The 17,713-nt window shown below is 46.9% G+C and overlaps 1 protein-coding gene across 2 annotated transcripts in view; it reads left to right on the forward strand.

The window, feature by feature from the left end:
• PDE3B (phosphodiesterase 3B) overlaps positions 1-17,713 on the forward strand; it is a 114,429-nt gene that overhangs the window by 27,418 nt on the left and 69,298 nt on the right. Inside the window, exon 1 of one of the 2 annotated variants that reach the window (XM_075838206.1) lies at positions 1,673-1,700. The exons of the other annotated variant lie outside the window; for it this stretch is intronic. The gene's annotated coding sequence lies outside the window, so the exon portion shown is untranslated. Of the gene's footprint in view, positions 1-1,672; positions 1,701-17,713 lie in introns of those variants that run through there. 2 annotated transcript variants of the gene reach the window in all.

Genomic DNA, 17,713 nt, shown 5'->3' on the forward strand with positions numbered 1-17,713 from the left:
ACTCCAGAGCTGTGCTCACTATTCTGCTGGTGGAGTCACTGTGTACATACATTACATAACTTATCCTGTACTGATCCTGAGTTACATCCTGTATTATACTCCAGAGCTGCACTCACTATTCTGCTGGTGGAGTCACTGTGTACATACATTACTTATCCTGTACTGATCCTGAGTTACATCCTGTATTATACTCCAGAGCTGCACTCACTATTCTGCTGGTGGAGTCACTGTGTACATACATTACATTACTTATCCTGTACTGATCCTGAGTTATATCCTGTATTATACTCCAGAGCTGCACTCCCTATTCTGCTGGTGGAGTCACTGTGTACATACATTACATTACTTATCCTGTACTGATCCTGAGTTATATCCTGTATTATACTCCAGAGCTGCACTCCCTATTCTGCTGGTGGAGTCACTGTGTACATACATTACATTACTTATCCTGTACTGATCCTGAGTTATATCCTGTATTATACTCCAGAGCTGCACTCACTATTCTGCTGGTGGAGTCACTGTGTACATACATTACATTACTTATCCTGTACTGATCCTGAGTTACATCCTGTATTATACTCCAGAGCTGCACTCACTATTCTGCTGGTGGAGTCACTGTGTACATACATTACATTACTTATCCTGTACTGATCCTGAGTTACATCCTGTATTATACTCCAGAGCTGCACTCACTATTCTGCTGGTGGAGTCACTGTGTACATATATTACATTACTTATCCTGTACTGATCCTGAGTTACATCCTGTATTATACTCCAGAGCTGCACTCACTATTCTGCTAGTTGTTATTGGAAACAGTCAGCAAGCTTGTGGACAGACACCCCTATAACCGTTTAGCAGATCTCCTTTTATGAAGGAAACCATTAGCTTCTCCCACATCAGATGGCACTTCTTAAAATGTTGGTCTCCAAAGTAATCTTTGTGGAGACCGTTAAAAACTGTTGTGAGATTTCTGCTCTGAAGTTTGCAGTATTACTTTGCTACAAATTAGATTGGTAATCTAAATTCATGTGTCATGTTGTTCCAGTCACCTCCAGAGCTGCATTCACGATATACTCTATATTCAGTCATGGGATCTGACAGCTCAGCTCTGCAGAACTCTCCTCCCAGGAAGCATTTCCTTCTGGCGTCTGGAAACTAGCAGAATTATGAAGATGGCTCTGGGTGCCATATTAGCTATGACAGGACATGGCTGCAGCTTTGAATGTGACTGGAGTATAAGACATGTAACTTGTGATCAGTAAGTAAAGTAAACCTCTGCCTGGCCTTGTGGCGGAGCTCCTCTGCAGTTTGTTGCTGTGACATGGCTTCTGATGGGACGGGCCCCTATAATTCTGTATGTGACGGGGGCCACCGTGAGGCCGGGTGGTTTGAGGTGTCGGTTTTTGTGCACAGGTAATGGGCGGCACGACACGAAGCAGAGGATTTATAAAGTGACTGATGGTTATACGGAGATTTCCCCTGATATGTCGTGTGTGCCGCTTTACGGCAGGAGTATAACTCTCATCGGATGCCTGATCATGTTTATTGTTGTCTGTATTTCTCCAGTTTTCTCTTCTCTGGGCACCGGTTCAGTCTGGACCCCCCGGATATATAACAGACGGCAGCCGTGGTCTTGTGAGCTGCAGCGGGCGATCTGACGGGTCTCATGATGTCTGTACCCAGGAGACAGCGATAACAGGTTTCCTTTATATTCTCAGATTAAGATTGGCGATATCTGGTATGAAGTGCGGAGCACATGACGCGGCATCTGGGTATCTGCTGACGGGCACCCGGATCTCTAATCTACAGGGTGTTACATAACAGTGCCCTTGTGCTGCTGCCTGGGTGCAAGGGGCAGAGCCGGGGGCACATGGGAGGACTGTGCCAGGGACTATTGTGTGTCTGACCGATACAGAATTCTAGTAGGGCATGTCAAATAATTCTAAAGACTCATCATATTTATTGTATTGCTTTACACAGGATTGAGTCAGTCTTCACTACAGTTCTGGCATTCCATTCAAGGATCGGTATTGAAAGGGACCCCACTACATTTAATCCGGAGTTTCCTGGTTCATGAGTGGAATGCCAAAACGACAGTGAAGACTGACACTCAACAGGCAGTAAGGTAGAATAGAGGATCATCAAAATGCAGATGTTTATACTGTTCAGGGTGTGTAGAAAGCTGGGTGATTGTGGCAGACATTAGTGGTGGTCTCCCTGAAGGTGATCTATGTGTAGGGGACAATGTGATGGACTGTCAGCCGTTGTTAAAGGAGACCTCCAGTTATAGAGACTGCTCTGGAGTCTTGATTGTTGGGGGGTGCGGGCGCCGAGACCCCACGGACGGCTTCTCATTGTGAGTATAACGACAGATATTAATGCGTTCCAGAAACTTTTTTCCACCTCGGACGGTTTGTTGCTGGTTTTGTCGGATATGAGCGCCAATTAACGGTCGGATCAGCTGAGTTATTCAATCATATAAAAAGCCGTAATTAGCGGATGTAAAGTTTGTATGTTTTTGCGCAGTTTGGTGCCGGAGCTCTGTCGCAGCGCCATGTTCACGTCTAGACCCCCCCTACTCTCCCAGCGTCAAGGTAAATGGGCGTCATGGAATCCTAGCAACCGAAGGTAAATAAACGGTAACGTCAGCGGCGGCCGCATCCACTACGTCTCCTCTCTGTGCCCTAGAAATATGTGTAATGTGCTGTTCCCAGGGGCCCTAGAGCCACTAGTTTAGTCAAGGGCCACAGCAGCCCCCCTCCCCCATACAGCTCAGATCCCCCCCCCCCCCCCATACTCCTGGAATCCGTATTGTTATTTTGTGAACATGGAGAATCTGATCGTCCTGTAAACCGGCCCCATTATGTCTCTTAAAGGGTTAATAACCCTAAAGTTATAAAGTGTCTGATATCAGTCCCATATATAGATGTAAGGACTGGAGGATATAATAGTACAGCAGTGATATAAGAGGAGCGGCTGATATCAGTCACATATATAGATGTAAGGACTGGAGGATATAATAGTACAGCAGTGTTATAAGAGGAGCGGCTGATATCAGTCACATATATAGATGTAATGTCTCTGGAGGATATAATAGTACAGCAGTGATATAAGAGGAGCGGCTGATATCAGTCACATATATAGATGTAAGGACTGGAGGATATAATAGTACAGCAGTGATATAAGAGGAGCGGCTGATATCAGTCACATATATAGATGTAAGGACTGGAGGATATAATAGCACAGCAGTGATATAAGAGGAGCGGTTGATATCAGTCACATATATAGATGTAAGGACTGGAGGATATAATAGTACAGCAGTGATATAAGAGGAGCGGCTGATATCAGTCACATATATAGATGTAAGGACTGGAGGATATAATAGTACAGCAGTGTTATAAGAGGAGCGGCTGATATCAGTCACATATATAGATGTAAGGACTGGAGGATATAATAGTACAGCAGTGATATAAGAGGAGCGGCTGATATCAGTCACATATATAGATGTAAGGACTGGAGGATATAATAGTACAGCAGTGATATAAGAGGAGCGGCTGATATCAGTCACATATATAGAAGTAAGGACTGAAGGATATAATAGTACAGCAGTGATATAAGAGGAGCCGCTGATATCAGTCACATATATAGATGTAAGGACTGGAGGATATAATAGTACAGCAGTGATATAAGAGGAGCGGCTGATATCAGTCACATATATAGATGTAAGGACTGGAGGATATAATAGTACAGCAGTGATATAAGAGGAGCGGCTGATATCAGTCACATATATAGATGTAAGGACTGGAGGATATAATAGTACAGCAGTGATATAAGAGGAGCGGCTGATATCAGTCACATATATAGATGTAAGGACTGGAGGATATAATAGTACAGCAGTGATATAAGAGGAGCGGCTGATATCAGTCACATATGATGTAATGTCTCTGGAGGATATAATAGTACAGCAGTGATATAAGAGGAGCGGCTGATATCTGTTACATATATAGATGTAAGGACTGGAGGATATAATAGTACAGCAGTGATATAAGAGGAGCAGCTGATATCAGTCACATATATAGATGTAAGGACTGGAGGATATAATAGTACAGCAGTGATATAAGAGGAGCGGCTGATATCAGTCACATATATAGATGTAAGGACTGGAGGATATAATAGTACAGCAGTGATATAAGAGGAGCGGCTGATATCAGTCACATATATAGATGTAAGGACTGGAGGATATAATAGTACAGCAGTGATATAAGAGGAGTGGTGATATCAGTCACATATATAGATGTAAGGACTGGAGGATATAATAGTACAGCAGTGATATAAGAGGAGCGGCTGATATCAGTCACATATATAGATGTAAGGACTGGAGGATATAATAGTACAGCAGTGATATAAGAGGAGCGGCTGATATCAGTCACATATATAGATGTAAGGACTGGAGGATATAATAGCACAGCAGTGATATAAGAGGAGCTGCTGATATCAGTCACATATATAGATGTAAGGACTGGAGGATATAATAGTACAGCAGTGATATAAGAGGAGCGGCTGATATCAGTCACATATATAGATGTAAGGACTGGAGGATATAATAGCACAGCAGTGATATAAGAGGAGCTGCTGATATCAGTCACATATATAGATGTAAGGACTGGAGGATATAATAGTACAGCAGTGATATAAGAGGAGCGGCTGATATCAGTCACATATATAGATGTAAGGACTGGAGGATATAATAGTACAGCAGTGATATAAGAGGAGCGGCTGATATCAGTCACATATATAGATGTAAGGACTGGAGGATATAATAGTACAGCAGTGATATAAGAGGAGCTGCTGATATCAGTCACATATATAGATGTAAGGACTGGAGGATATAATAGTACAGCAGTGATATAAGAGGAGCTGCTGATATCAGTCACATATATAGATGTAAGGACTGGAGGATATAATAGTACAGCAGTGATATAGGAGGAGCGGCTGATATCAGTCACATATATAGATGTAAGGACTGGAGGATATAATAGTACAGCAGTGATATAAGAGGAGCGGCTGATATCAGTCACATATATAGATGTAAGGACTGGAGGATATAATAGTACAGCAGTGATATAAGAGGAGCGGCTGATATCAGTCACATATATAGATGTAAGGACTGGAGGATATAATAGTACAGCAGTGTTATAAGAGGAGCGGCTGATATCAGTCACATATATAGATGTAAGGACTGGAGGATATAATAGTACAGCAGTGATATAAGAGGAGCGGCTGATATCAGTCACATATATAGATGTAAGGACTGGAGGATATAATAGTACAGCAGTGATATAAGAGGAGCGGCTGATATCAGTCACATATATAGATGTAAGGACTGGGGGATATAATAGTACAGCAGTGATATAAGAGGAGCGGCTGATATCAGTCACATATATAGATGTAAGGACTGGAGGATATAATAGTACAGCAGTGATATAAGAGGAGCGGCTGATATCAGTCACATATATAGATGTAAGGACTGGAGGATATAATAGTACAGCAGTGTAATAGGAGGAGCGGCCGATATCAGTCACATATATAGATGTAAGGACTGGAGGATATAATAGTACAGCAGTGTTATAAGAGGAGCGGCTGATATCAGTCACATATATATAGATGTAAGGACTGGAGGATATAATAGTACAGCAGTGATATAAGAGGAGCGGCTGATATCAGTCACATATATAGATGTAAGGACTGGAGGATATAATAGTACAGCAGTGTTATAAGAGGAGCGGCTGATATCAGTCACATATATAGATGTAATGTCTCTGGAGGATATAATAGTACAGCAGTGATATAAGAGGAGCGGCTGATATCAGTCACATATATAGATGTAAGGACTGGAGGATATAATAGTACAGCAGTGTTATAAGAGGAGCGGCTGATATCAGTCACATATATAGATGTAAGGACTGGAGGATATAATAGTACAGCAGTGTTATGAGAGGAGCGGCTGATATCAGTCACATATATAGATCTAAGGACTGGAGGATATAATAGTACAGCAGTGATATAAGAGGAGCGGCTGATATCAGTCACATATATAGATGTAAGGACTGGAGGATATAATAGTACAGCAGTGATATAAGAGGAGCGGCTGATATCAGTCACACATATAGATGTAAGGACTGGAGGGTATAATAGTACAGCAGTGATATAAGAGGAGTGGCTGATGTCAGTCACATATATAGATGTAAGGACTGGAGGATATAATAGTACAGCAGTGATATAAGAGGAGCGGCTGATATCAGTCATATATATAGATGTAAGGACTGGAGGATATAATAGTACAGCAGTGTTATAAGAGGAGCCGCTGATATCAGTCACACATATATAGATGTAAGGACTGGAGGATATAATAGTACAGCAGTGATATAAGAGGAGCGGCTGATATCAGTCACATATATAGATGTAAGGACTGGAGGATATAATAGTACAGCAGTGTTATAAGAGGAGCGGCTGATATCAGTCACATATATAGATGTAAGGACTGGAGGATATAATAGTACAGCAGTGATATAAGAGGAGCGGCTGATATCAGTCACATATATAGATGTAAGGACTGGAGGATATAATAGTACAGCAGTGATATAAGAGGAGCGGCTGATATCAGTCACATATATAGATGTAAGGACTGGAGGATATAATAGTACAGCAGTGATATAAGAGGAGCGGCTGATATCAGTCATATATATAGATGTAAGGACTGGAGGATATAATAGTACAGCAGTGTTATAAGAGGAGCGGCTGATATCAGTCACATATATAGATGTAAGGACTGGAGGATATAATAGTACAGCAGTGATATAAGAGGAGCGGCTGATATCAGTCACATATATAGATGTAAGGACTGGAGGATATAATAGTACAGCAGTGATATAAGAGGAGCGGCTGATATCAGTCACATATATAGATGTAAGGACTGGAGGATATAATAGTACAGCAGTGATATAAGAGGAGTGGCTGATATCAGCCACATATATAGATGTAAGGACTGGAGGATATACTAGTACAGCAGTGATATAAGAGGAGCGGCTGATATCAGTCACATATATAGATGTAAGGACTGGAGGATATAATAGTACAGCAGTGATATAAGAGGAGCGGCTGATATCAGTCACATATATAGATGTAAGGACTGGAGGATATAATAGTACAGCAGTGATATAAGAGGAGCGGCTGATATCAGTCACATATATAGATGTAAGGACTGGAGGATATAATAGTACAGCAGTGATATAAGAGGAGCGGCTGATATCAGTCACATATATAGATGTAAGGACTGGAGGATATAATAGTACAGCAGTGATATAAGAGGAGCGGCTGATATCAGTCACATATATAGATGCTCATGAATTACGCTGAGAGTTTGTATAAACTACGACATATATGACACAACTACGGTGGGAATAGGTGAGCGATTCTTAGTGCCGCCATCTTTACTCTTGGCGGGGTGGTGACCTTCGTGCTCATGATCGTCGTCCGGACAGATTCCTGGTACCAGTGCCACTGAGGTCTGCGCGGCCGCTCGCTGTTTGTGCAGTTTTCTGTTGAGGCGCGGATGGCGCCGTGTAACGTTTGGGTTGGAATCCATAGTAACGCCGCTGTGTGCGCTGCTGGATACGTGACACTGTCTCACGTCACGCACGCTGTCGCATGTGCAGGTTTCTTCATAGCGTCAGACAGAAAAAAATGCGTCAGTCGTGGGGGAGGAGTCACCCAGCTTTCCCATAAACAGATCTAGAACTTGTATTTACTGCCGGCGGCCATGTTTACTCCGTCCAGGTGCGTTTTCTCTCTAATCGTCGTCTGTGACCGGAAAATAAATATTCTGGATTTTTTAGTTACAAAAAACAGAGACGTCGCTGACAACAGGATCCACGGGCTGCGTGACTAGTGCGCCGCTTTATTAACACCTCGCTGTGTTCACTCATCACTATCATAAACCGAAGTCGGAATTCACAGCGCATGCGATGGGGCCGCCCTCCGCCTCTACACGCAATGCGCCATATATCTCCACAGGGACCGCACGTTCATTTTAGGAGCATGGAATGTCGCCACAGCGAGCGTCACGTGACACGGTGTATCCAAATCACAAGCTCTGCAGTCACCCTGTCCTGTCTGGATACATTATAACTAACCCACAGCTGTGTGAGCAGGACTAGGTCAGGACACATTTTCATCATCTCAGTGACTGAAAGCAAGCAGAGATACGGAGGAATTGTATCTTCATAGTTTGTTACAATATATCATTCTGGAGTGCTGTGCGCGTGGGGAGCGCGCGCGCCGCTGTGCGCGTGGGGCGTGCGTGCCGCTGTGCGTCTGGGGCGTGCGTGCGTGCCGTTGTGGGGGGCGTGGACACGCGTTGCGCTCTGCTGGATGATTTGTGGTTTCAAATAAAAAGCGTTGAGTTTCTGGTGTCGCCGCGAGCTCCGGTGTTTCTGTTCTTCATTTTTAGATCTTTTGCTCTCTTGACCTGGCGGATCGGAGCGTTCATTATTGTGACGCCGTCCATGGTCCGTTAACCCTTCGCGTTCGGCTCCGCCTGCCTCTCTTACTGTCGTGTTTTCATTGTGGTCGCGTTGTGTGTATTCTACACGTGGACCGTCATGCGGCTGTTGTCGTGTTTTTTTTTTAGCCTTTTTTTCTATATATATTTCCTGCCCGGCTCTACATTACACGTGCAGGGTCTGTGGGCTGTCATGTGGATGTTTCTACCTCCCCTTTTGTAGTAATGCGACGGTTGTGACTATGGGCGTGTCATATACAGGAGTGAGGACAGAGCAGGGGCTGTGTACGCCTGCATGGAAGCGGGTGACTGTGGGACTAGATCCTCATGTCCTCCAAAATGTCCGACAATAACTGATCGTTCCATAAGCAAAGTGAAGAATAAGATCATTCGCCGTTTTTTACACATCTGATCATCGTCTCCACGACCAGTGCGTTCCATGCGGCTCATGGCGAAATGTTAATGACCCCCAATAACCCAGTATTGATTAACGATCAATCGGAAACTACCACCAGGTCTTATAAACCGATAAATGGCTGCGATTATTTGTGGCTGTTTGAGTTCCATAGTTGACGGTCGGATCATCATGACTGTGACGGCCGAAGGCGAATGTTTACAAGTGCGATTACGTTTTTGTAATTTGCGTCCCAACCATCTTTAGTATCGATGTCCCCGGTAGCGCAGGAACGGCTGATGGGCTGAATATTGGGCGTCAGAAAATCCGTATTATTGGAATCGTTGCCCCTGCGGTGTTGATAATAACCGTCTAATCATCCTGCCGCCTGTGACACTACAACTCCCAGCATGGCTTGACTGCGGGGCCCCAGGATGCAGAGCGCTGGTCTTCGCTGTGTGTTCTGATGTGCGGGTCGGGCCTGACTTCTGGGGGTCATTCTCTAGACGATACTTTTGTGTCGCGGCCTCTTGTAATGACACAGCGGAGAAGGATTCAGAGCGAAAGCCAATTGTATCTGATCCTGGGAAAGCTGGGTGACCATATGGCTGCATTCCAGGTCCCACATTGTTACCCAGCTTTTCCCAGATCCTTTATCCAGTGATTGAATTAGAAGGATTTACGGAAGCGCCACGACCATGATTCAGGCGTCTGGGAAAGCTGGGTGACTGCCGTGGCTGTCATTGTCTGGTGAAATAATCGGTGGCTGCGGTTGAATTGTTTTGTAACTTTTTTTGACATTTTGAATGATATAAAGTTTTCGTGTTGCGTCGTCCTTGACTGCGGGTGACGTCGCTCTCGTGTGGAGTGTCGGCGTCCGCAGCCAGCGAGGGGTTAAGTGTGCCGTGCTGCCGGCCTCTCATTGGCTACGGGAAGGAGCAGGATGCACCCAGTGCGATCAGATGAGGAAATGCAGGAACGATGACTCCAGAACTTTGCCTGTTACCGCAGCAACCGCTGACGTCACGCCGCCAGCAATTATCTCCCAGCGCGGCATCTCATCTGCTGAACTTGACTGCGTAAAACGAGGGGAAAAAGTGCTGACCCCGGATCACGGGGGAGGGGGGATTAACCTTTTATTGACCTCGCATATATTCGCTGATGGCGGTTTTTTGGTTTTTTTTTGAGTGGAGATTCTAGAAGGAAAAGTTTTTAGAAAAGTTTTTTTTTTTTGTTTATTCTGGAAATGTTTCTGTAGATTTTGTGATTTGCTCTTGTATTGGGATCCGTGATTCGCCGTCCTCCGTATAGAACACGACTCGTGTCCAGAAAAGCCGTGAAGGTTCGGCTCCGTTCACATTGACCTTTTTCCCTTTCCATGTGTTTGGCAGTCAGTAAAGTGGCACCTGATGGACCCCATAATAAGTGTCCGCCCCGCCAGTGTGAACCGTGCCGAGCGCCTCCTCCAAGAGTTTACATTTATTATATGTAGAAGATTTGGGCCACATATGGACGACGCTCAGGATTGTGGGTAACGGGGCGCACGCATATTTATAAAAATTTTTTTTTTTTTTATAATTCTATCTGTTTTTGGATCTCTGGGATTGTCCGCTCCTTAATTGGAAATGGACTGTTTTTGTTTGTGGATTTTCTTCAGATTTCGGCACAGAATCTTCGTGACATCCGGAATGTGTGAGCGAGATCTTCAGCTTCCACCAATGAGGAGTCACAATTCTGCTGATTGTCATTGAAAAACGTCATCAAGCGTGTAGACAACCCCCCCCCACCCCCACCCGCTAAACTGAGATCCCAGAATGTAAATCACTACGAAAAGCATTGTGCAGACCCTGAACCAGCAGGGAATGATGGAGATGTTAGCTCTGAAGCTGCAGAAGAGTAAGTGCAGCTCCAGTATACAATACAGATAGTACAAGTGCAGGATAAATGATGTAATGTATGTACACAGTGACTCCACCAGCAGAATAGTGAGTGCAGCTCCGGAGTATAATACAGGATATAACTCAGGATCAGTACAGGATAAGTAATGTATGTATGTACACAGTGACTCCACCAGCAGAATAGTGAGTGCAGCTCTGGAGTATAATACAGGATATAACTCAGGATCAGTACAGGATAAGTAATGTAATGTATGTACACAGTGACTCCACCAGCAGAATAGTGAGTGCAGCTCTGAAGTATAATACAGGATATAACTCGGGATCAGTACAGGATAAGTAATGTAATGTATGTACACAGTGACTCCACCAGCAGAATAGTGAGTGCAGCTCTGGAGAATAATACAGGATGTAACTCAGGATCAGTACAGGATAAGTAATGTAATGTATGTACACAGTGACTCTACCAGCAGAATAGTGAGTGCAGCTCTGGAGTATAATACAGGATGTAACTCAGGATCAGTACAGGATAAGTAATGTAATGTATGTACACAGTGACTCCACCAGCAGAATAGTGAGTGCAGCTCTGGAGTATAACACAGGATGTAACTCAGGATCAGTACAGGATAAGTAATGTATGTACACAGTGACTCCAGCAGCAGAATAGTGAGTGCAGCTCTGGAGTATAATACAGGATATAACTCAGGATCAGTACAGGATAAGTAATGTAATGTATGTACACAGTGACTCCACCAGCAGAATAGTGAGTGCAGCTCTGGAGTATAATACAGGATGTAACTCAGGATCAGTACAGGATAAGTAATGTAATGTATGTACACAGTGACTCCACCAGCAGAATAGTGAGTGCAGCTCTGCAGTATAATACAGGATGTAACTCAGGATCAGTACAGGATAAGTAATGTAATGTATGTACACAGTGACTCCACCAGCAGAACAGTGAGTGCAGCTCTGGAGTATAATACAGGATATAACTCAGGATCAGTACAGGATAAGTAATGTAATGTATGTACACAGTGACTCCACCAGCAGAATAGTGAGTGCAGCTCTGGAGTATAATACAGGATATAACTCAGGATCAGTACAGGATAAGTAATGTAATGTATGTACATAGTGACTCCACCAGCAGAATAGTGAGTGCAGCTCTGGAGTATAATACAGGATGTAACTCAGGATCAGTACAGGATAAGTAATGTATGTACACAGTGACTCTACCAGCAGAATAGTGAGTGCAGCTCTGGAGTACAATACAGGATAAGTAATGTATGTACAGTGACTCCTCTGGTTATGGAGATTTATTCTATATGTGACCTGTTACACATCGGTGTTGGATGAATTCCTATTTTTTTTTCTTGATTGTTTGTAATGTTTTAGTGCAGTTTCTCGCAGCTCGTTGCACACTTCCATCGTTGTACAGAGGTAACGGTCTGCAGGATTCCGTGTTCTCTTCCTGGGTCTCGCCGTTCCGGTCTTCGTCGTGTCCTGGGCGCTCTTGACCTTTCGGTTAGGTCTGTGTAAATGTGACCCGGGAATTCTTTTGTAAGTCGGGAACATATTTCCCAATTTTGTTGCCTCATATATTTGTTTCTGTATATCTGATATTGTGGCCGCCTCGTCCTCCCATCCAGACATTTCTTTTTTTTTTCCGGTGAGTGCAGTAACAATGGCTGAAGGAGTCGCAGTAAACACGCTCGTTCTCTCTGCTTCAGCAGTTTAAGACGCCGTTTTGGCTTCACAAGTGGCCGTGTCTGAGCAGCCGCCTCAGGTATATACAGGGAGGTCGCTGGTCTGTGTCATCTCGTTACATGTTTGTTTCCTTAGTGTACACCTGTTCTCACTGCGCTGACGGCGGCGCCTCCCTGTAGAATCGCAACGTCCTGTAAGACGTTATAAGACTCCGTCAATGATCGATTATTCTGCTAGAAGACACTTGACTTATGTGAAAATGGTGGCGGGCAGGTGAAGTGACCAGGCCGTGACCAATGTGATAAGAGATCTGTTACGATGTGTGGGTCGGTTTGCTGCTCCTCGCTCGGTTTTGTCGCCATCGGTAGACGCTGGGTTTATGTAAAACTTGCATTTCTTCCCATTTTCTGTCTATTTCCGTATCTTCTGGAGTGCGGCCTGTAGTACAACGAACAAAACTCCTAAGAGGAGAAGTTTCCAGCACTGACTCCGAGTCCATGTGGGCTGTTATGCGGAGACGGTACATACGATGGGCGTTTGGGGCCTACGCAGATGCCTCGACCATCATTAACCTGCGCGCTGGGCTCGGCTGAGTATTCAGGTTGATTTCAATGAGGAATAAGCCGGATGTCTCTGTCCTGCGGGAACGAAGGATCCGACACGCTGAAATTCAACTTGTACAACTTTCCTTCCCCCATAAACATCTGCAGTCGGGGAAGAATTGGAAAACCCTCTCCCCCCTAATTAAGAGTAATCATTTTATGGTCTCACGAAAATCGGCCAAGTTTCATCTAATGTGTGCGGACACTTAAACCTAGACTAAACTGTCAGACCTAGGGAAAGCCGGGGAGGGTCTGTGTACACTTGGAAGTAGTTGGGTGACCGGGTGACCAGTAGACCTGGCTCCATAACTCTATAATGGCGGACGGTGGTTCTTTTCCTGGATTAAGCCATCCGGAAACCATCGATGTCTGAGCGTCGGGAACGGACAGACCGCAGAGGGCCCCTGCCTGTCCAATATATAATCGAAGAGCAAATCTCTAATGTAATAATCCACCAGGAATTGTGACCGGTTAAATTGCGCCGTCTCTTCCATGCAATCTAATCGATAGTAGGAAGCTGCTGGCTACTTTTAAGTGACAGGGGTCCCCCCCTTACCTACTGGGCTGCCGCACAGGACGCACATAGGGTGTCCCACCCCCCCCCCATGCTGAGCGAGCTTGTGTATGGGGGATTAAACTGCTCATTCTCATTTGGACCAGCTGCATGTAATTCTGTTTAGATACGTACGCAGTGAAGGGTGTATCTAACTGTTTGAATCTACAGTATTTTGCTTTGTGTTGGTCACTGCTGCGGGTACGTTCTGATCCTGCCAGCGCTGCATCTAGAGTTCATTGTGATCAGTAGATCTGCAAGTCACATGGCAGTTTTATTTTCTACATAACTAAGGTGACCAGAGGGCGCAGCAATAACTCTGCTACATGGGATCATGGGTGGGGAGGCACGGATGACCCCTTTATTATGAACTCTATGGATCTTAAATGCAGTTCTAGGAAAAGTTATTTTACGACGTGACTAAAAACGACACATCTAATATCTTTGCAGATCAGTGACTGCCGCGGCGCTGTGTGCCGCGGCGCTGTGTGCCGCCGCGCTGTGCCACCTCGCTGTGTGCCGCCGGGCTGTGCCACCTCGCTGTGTGCCGCCGGGCTGTGTGCCGCCGGGCTGTGCCACCTCGCTGTGTGCCGCCGGGCTGTGCCACCTCGCTGTGTGCCGCCGCGCTGTGTGCCGCCGGGCTGTGCCACCTCGCTGTGTGCCGCCGCGCTGTGTGCCGCCGCGCTGTGTGCCGCCGCGCTGTGTGCCGCCGCTTGGTTGTCAGTCGTCTTTGCTTTTCATTGTGTCCATGGAGTTGAAGGTTAAAACTTTTTCAACTCAAACTTTATCTCGCTGCTTTGTGTGTGGCGTCCTGCGACTTTCTTTGAATCGTCTCACGTGCACACGACCGTTAGGGTATGTTCACACGCAGTGACCAAAAACGTCTGAAAATACGGAGCTGTTTTCAGGCGAAAACAGCTCCTGATTTTCAGACGTTTTTGCAAGACCTCGCATTTTTACGGACATTATTGGAGCTGTTTTCATGGAGTCAATTAAAAACTGCTCCAAAAACGTCCCAAGAAGTGACCTGCACTTCTTTTTCGCAGGCGTCTTTTTACCCGCCGTCTTTTGACAGCGATGCGTAAAATTACACCTCGTGGGAACAGAACATCGTAAAACCCATTGAAAGTAATGGGCAGATGTTTGTAGGCGTAATGGAGACGTTTTTTCAGATGTAATTCAAGGCGTAAAACGCCCGAATGACTGAAAACAGTGCGTGTGAACATACCCTTAGTATTTTGCGGTCCGTAATCGATGGACCCATTGTCTGTTTGTTGTTGTTGTCGCCGTCCGTCTGTCATTGGTGTGTCCTCCAGATCCGTTCGATATTTTCACGTTACAATGGACTATTAGGCGAGACCGAGCCGCAAACACGGACGGGAACAGGACCTGCTCTAAATTTTGCGACCCGGTCCCACGGCCCCCACATGAATCTGTGAAAAAACGGTAGTGTGCATGGGGCCATAGACATGAATGGGTCAGTGCGCTGTCTGCTCCTGTGCATGTGGCCGAAGTTGCTAGTTTTTAAAGCGTTTACATCTTCTGAAGTTCATTTCTATGTTGCTCCTGGTTACGACACAATTGTATCCAGTGATGAGAGCGGCCGATGTATCACCTCCTGCCATCTAGTATTTGTAATACAATGTAGCCCTTGTCATCCCCCGTCACCTCTGACCCCATGTTCCAGGTTACATTTAGAATTTAAGTGAAGGAGAGGGGGGTACATAGAGTGGGGGTATGTGGGAGCAGAGAGGTGGCAGTGAAGGTTCAATGGGACAGAGAGGGAGTCGAGAATAGGATGATGTATGAGGGTATAGGTAGAGGGAATAATGGGTAAAGCTAAGATAGAGGGGATGAGAGATTTTGGTTGAGATGGAGACTTTACATGAACAACCAAGTGATCTACATTGTGGCTACCTGTCAGAGTGCATGGTGTGAGAGTGACAGTCGGCGGTGGTAGTAGAGCTGGGGGTGAGCGGACAGTCGGTGGTAGTAGAGCTGGGGGTGAGGACAGTCGGTGGTAGTAGAGCTGGGGGTGAGGACAGTCGGTGGTAGTAGAGCTGGGGGTGAGGATAGTCGGTGGTAGTAGAGCTGGGGGTGAGGACAGTCGGCGGTAGTAGAGCTGGGGGTGAGGACAGTCGGTGGTAGTAGAGCTGGGGATGAGGACATTCGGCGGTAGTAGAGCTGGGGGTGAGGACAGTCGGCGGTAGTAGGGCTGGGGGTGAGGACAGTCGGCGGTAGTAGAGCTGGGGGTGAGGACAGTCGGTGGTAATAGAGCTGGGGATGAGGACAGTCGGTGGTAGTAGAGCTGGGGGTGAGGACAGTCGGTGGTAGTAGAGCTGGGGGTGAGGACAGTCGGTGGTAGTAGAGCTGGGGGTGAGTACAGTCGGTGGTAGTAGAGCTGGGGGTGAGGACAGTCGGTGGTAGTAGAACTGGGGGTGAGGACAGTCGGTGGTAGTAGAGCTGGGGGTGAGGACAGTCGGTGGTAGTAGAGCTGGGGGTGAGGGAACAGTCGTTGCTAGTAGAGCTGGGGGTGAGGACAGTCGTTGCTAGTAGAGCTGGGGGTGAGAGGACAGTCGGTGGTAGAGCTGGGGGTGAGGACAGTCGGTTGTAGTAGAGCTGGGGGTGAGGACAGACGGTGGTAGTAGAGCTGGGGGTGAGCGGACAGTTGGTGGTAGTAGAGCTGGGGGTGAGCGGACAGTCGGTGGTAGTAGAGCTGGGGGTGAGGACAGTCGGTGGTAGTAGAGCTGGGGGTGAGCGGACAGTCGGTGGTAGTAGAGCTGGGGGTGAGGACAGTCGGTGGTAGTAGAGCTGGGGGTGAGGACAGTCGGTGGTAGTAGAGCTGGGGGTGAGTACAGTCGGTGGTAGTAGAGCTGGGGGTGAGGACAGTCGGTGGTAGTAGAACTGGGGGTGAGGACAGTCGGTGGTAGTAGAGCTGGGGGTGAGGACAGTCGGTGGTAGTAGAGCTGGGGGTGAGGACAGTCGGTGGTAGTAGAGCTGGGGGTGAGGGGACAGTCGGTGGTAGTAGAGCTGGGGGTGAGGACAGTCGTTGCTAGTAGAGCTGGGGGTGAGAGGACAGTCGGTGGTAGTAGAGCTGGGGGTGAGGACAGTCGGTTGTAGTAGAGCTGGGGGTGAGGACAGAGGGTGGTAATAGAGCTGGGGGTGAGGACAGTCGGTGGTAATAGAGCTGGGGGTGAGGACAGTCGGTGGTAGTAGAGCTGGGGGTGAGCGGACAGTCGGTGGTAGTAGAGCTGGGGGTGAGGACAGTCGGTGGTAGTAGAGCTGGGGGTGAGGACAGTCGGTGGTAGTAGAGCTGGGGGTGAGGATAGTCGGTGGTAGTAGAGCTGGGGGTGAGGACAGTCGGCGGTAGTAGAGCTGGGGGTGAGGACAGTCGGTGGTAGTAGAGCTGGGGATGAGGACATTCGGCGGTAGTAGAGCTGGGGGTGAGGACAGTCGGCGGTAGTAGGGCTGGGGGTGAGGACAGTCGGCGGTAGTAGAGCTGGGGGTGAAGACAGTCGGCGGTAATAGAGCTGGGGATGAGGACAGTCGGTGGTAGTAGAGCTGGGGGTGAGGACAGTCGGTGGTAGTAGAGCTGGGGGTGAGTACAGTCGGTGGTAGTAGAGCTGGGGGTGAGGACAGTCGGTGGTAGTAGAACTGGGGGTGAGGACAGTCGGTGGTAGTAGAGCTGGGGGTGAGGACAGTCGGTGGTAGTAGAGTTGGGGGTGAGGACAGTCGGTGGTAGTAGAGCTGGGGGTGAGGACAGTCGTTGCTAGTAGAGCTGGGGGTGAGAGGACAGTCGGTGGTAGTAGAGCTGGGGGTGAGGACAGTCGGTTGTAGTAGAGCTGGGGGTGAGGACAGACGGTGGTAATAGAGCTGGGGGTGAGGACAGTCGGTGGTAGTAGAGCTGGGGGTGAGCGGACAGTCGGTGGTAGTAGAGCTGGGGGTGAGGACAGTCGGTGGTAGTAGAGCTGGGGGTGAGGACAGTCGGTGGTAGTAGAACTGGG

This window comes from Rhinoderma darwinii, chromosome 9, assembly GCF_050947455.1.
Source record: "Rhinoderma darwinii isolate aRhiDar2 chromosome 9, aRhiDar2.hap1, whole genome shotgun sequence".
Lineage (NCBI taxonomy): Eukaryota > Metazoa > Chordata > Amphibia > Anura > Rhinodermatidae > Rhinoderma > Rhinoderma darwinii.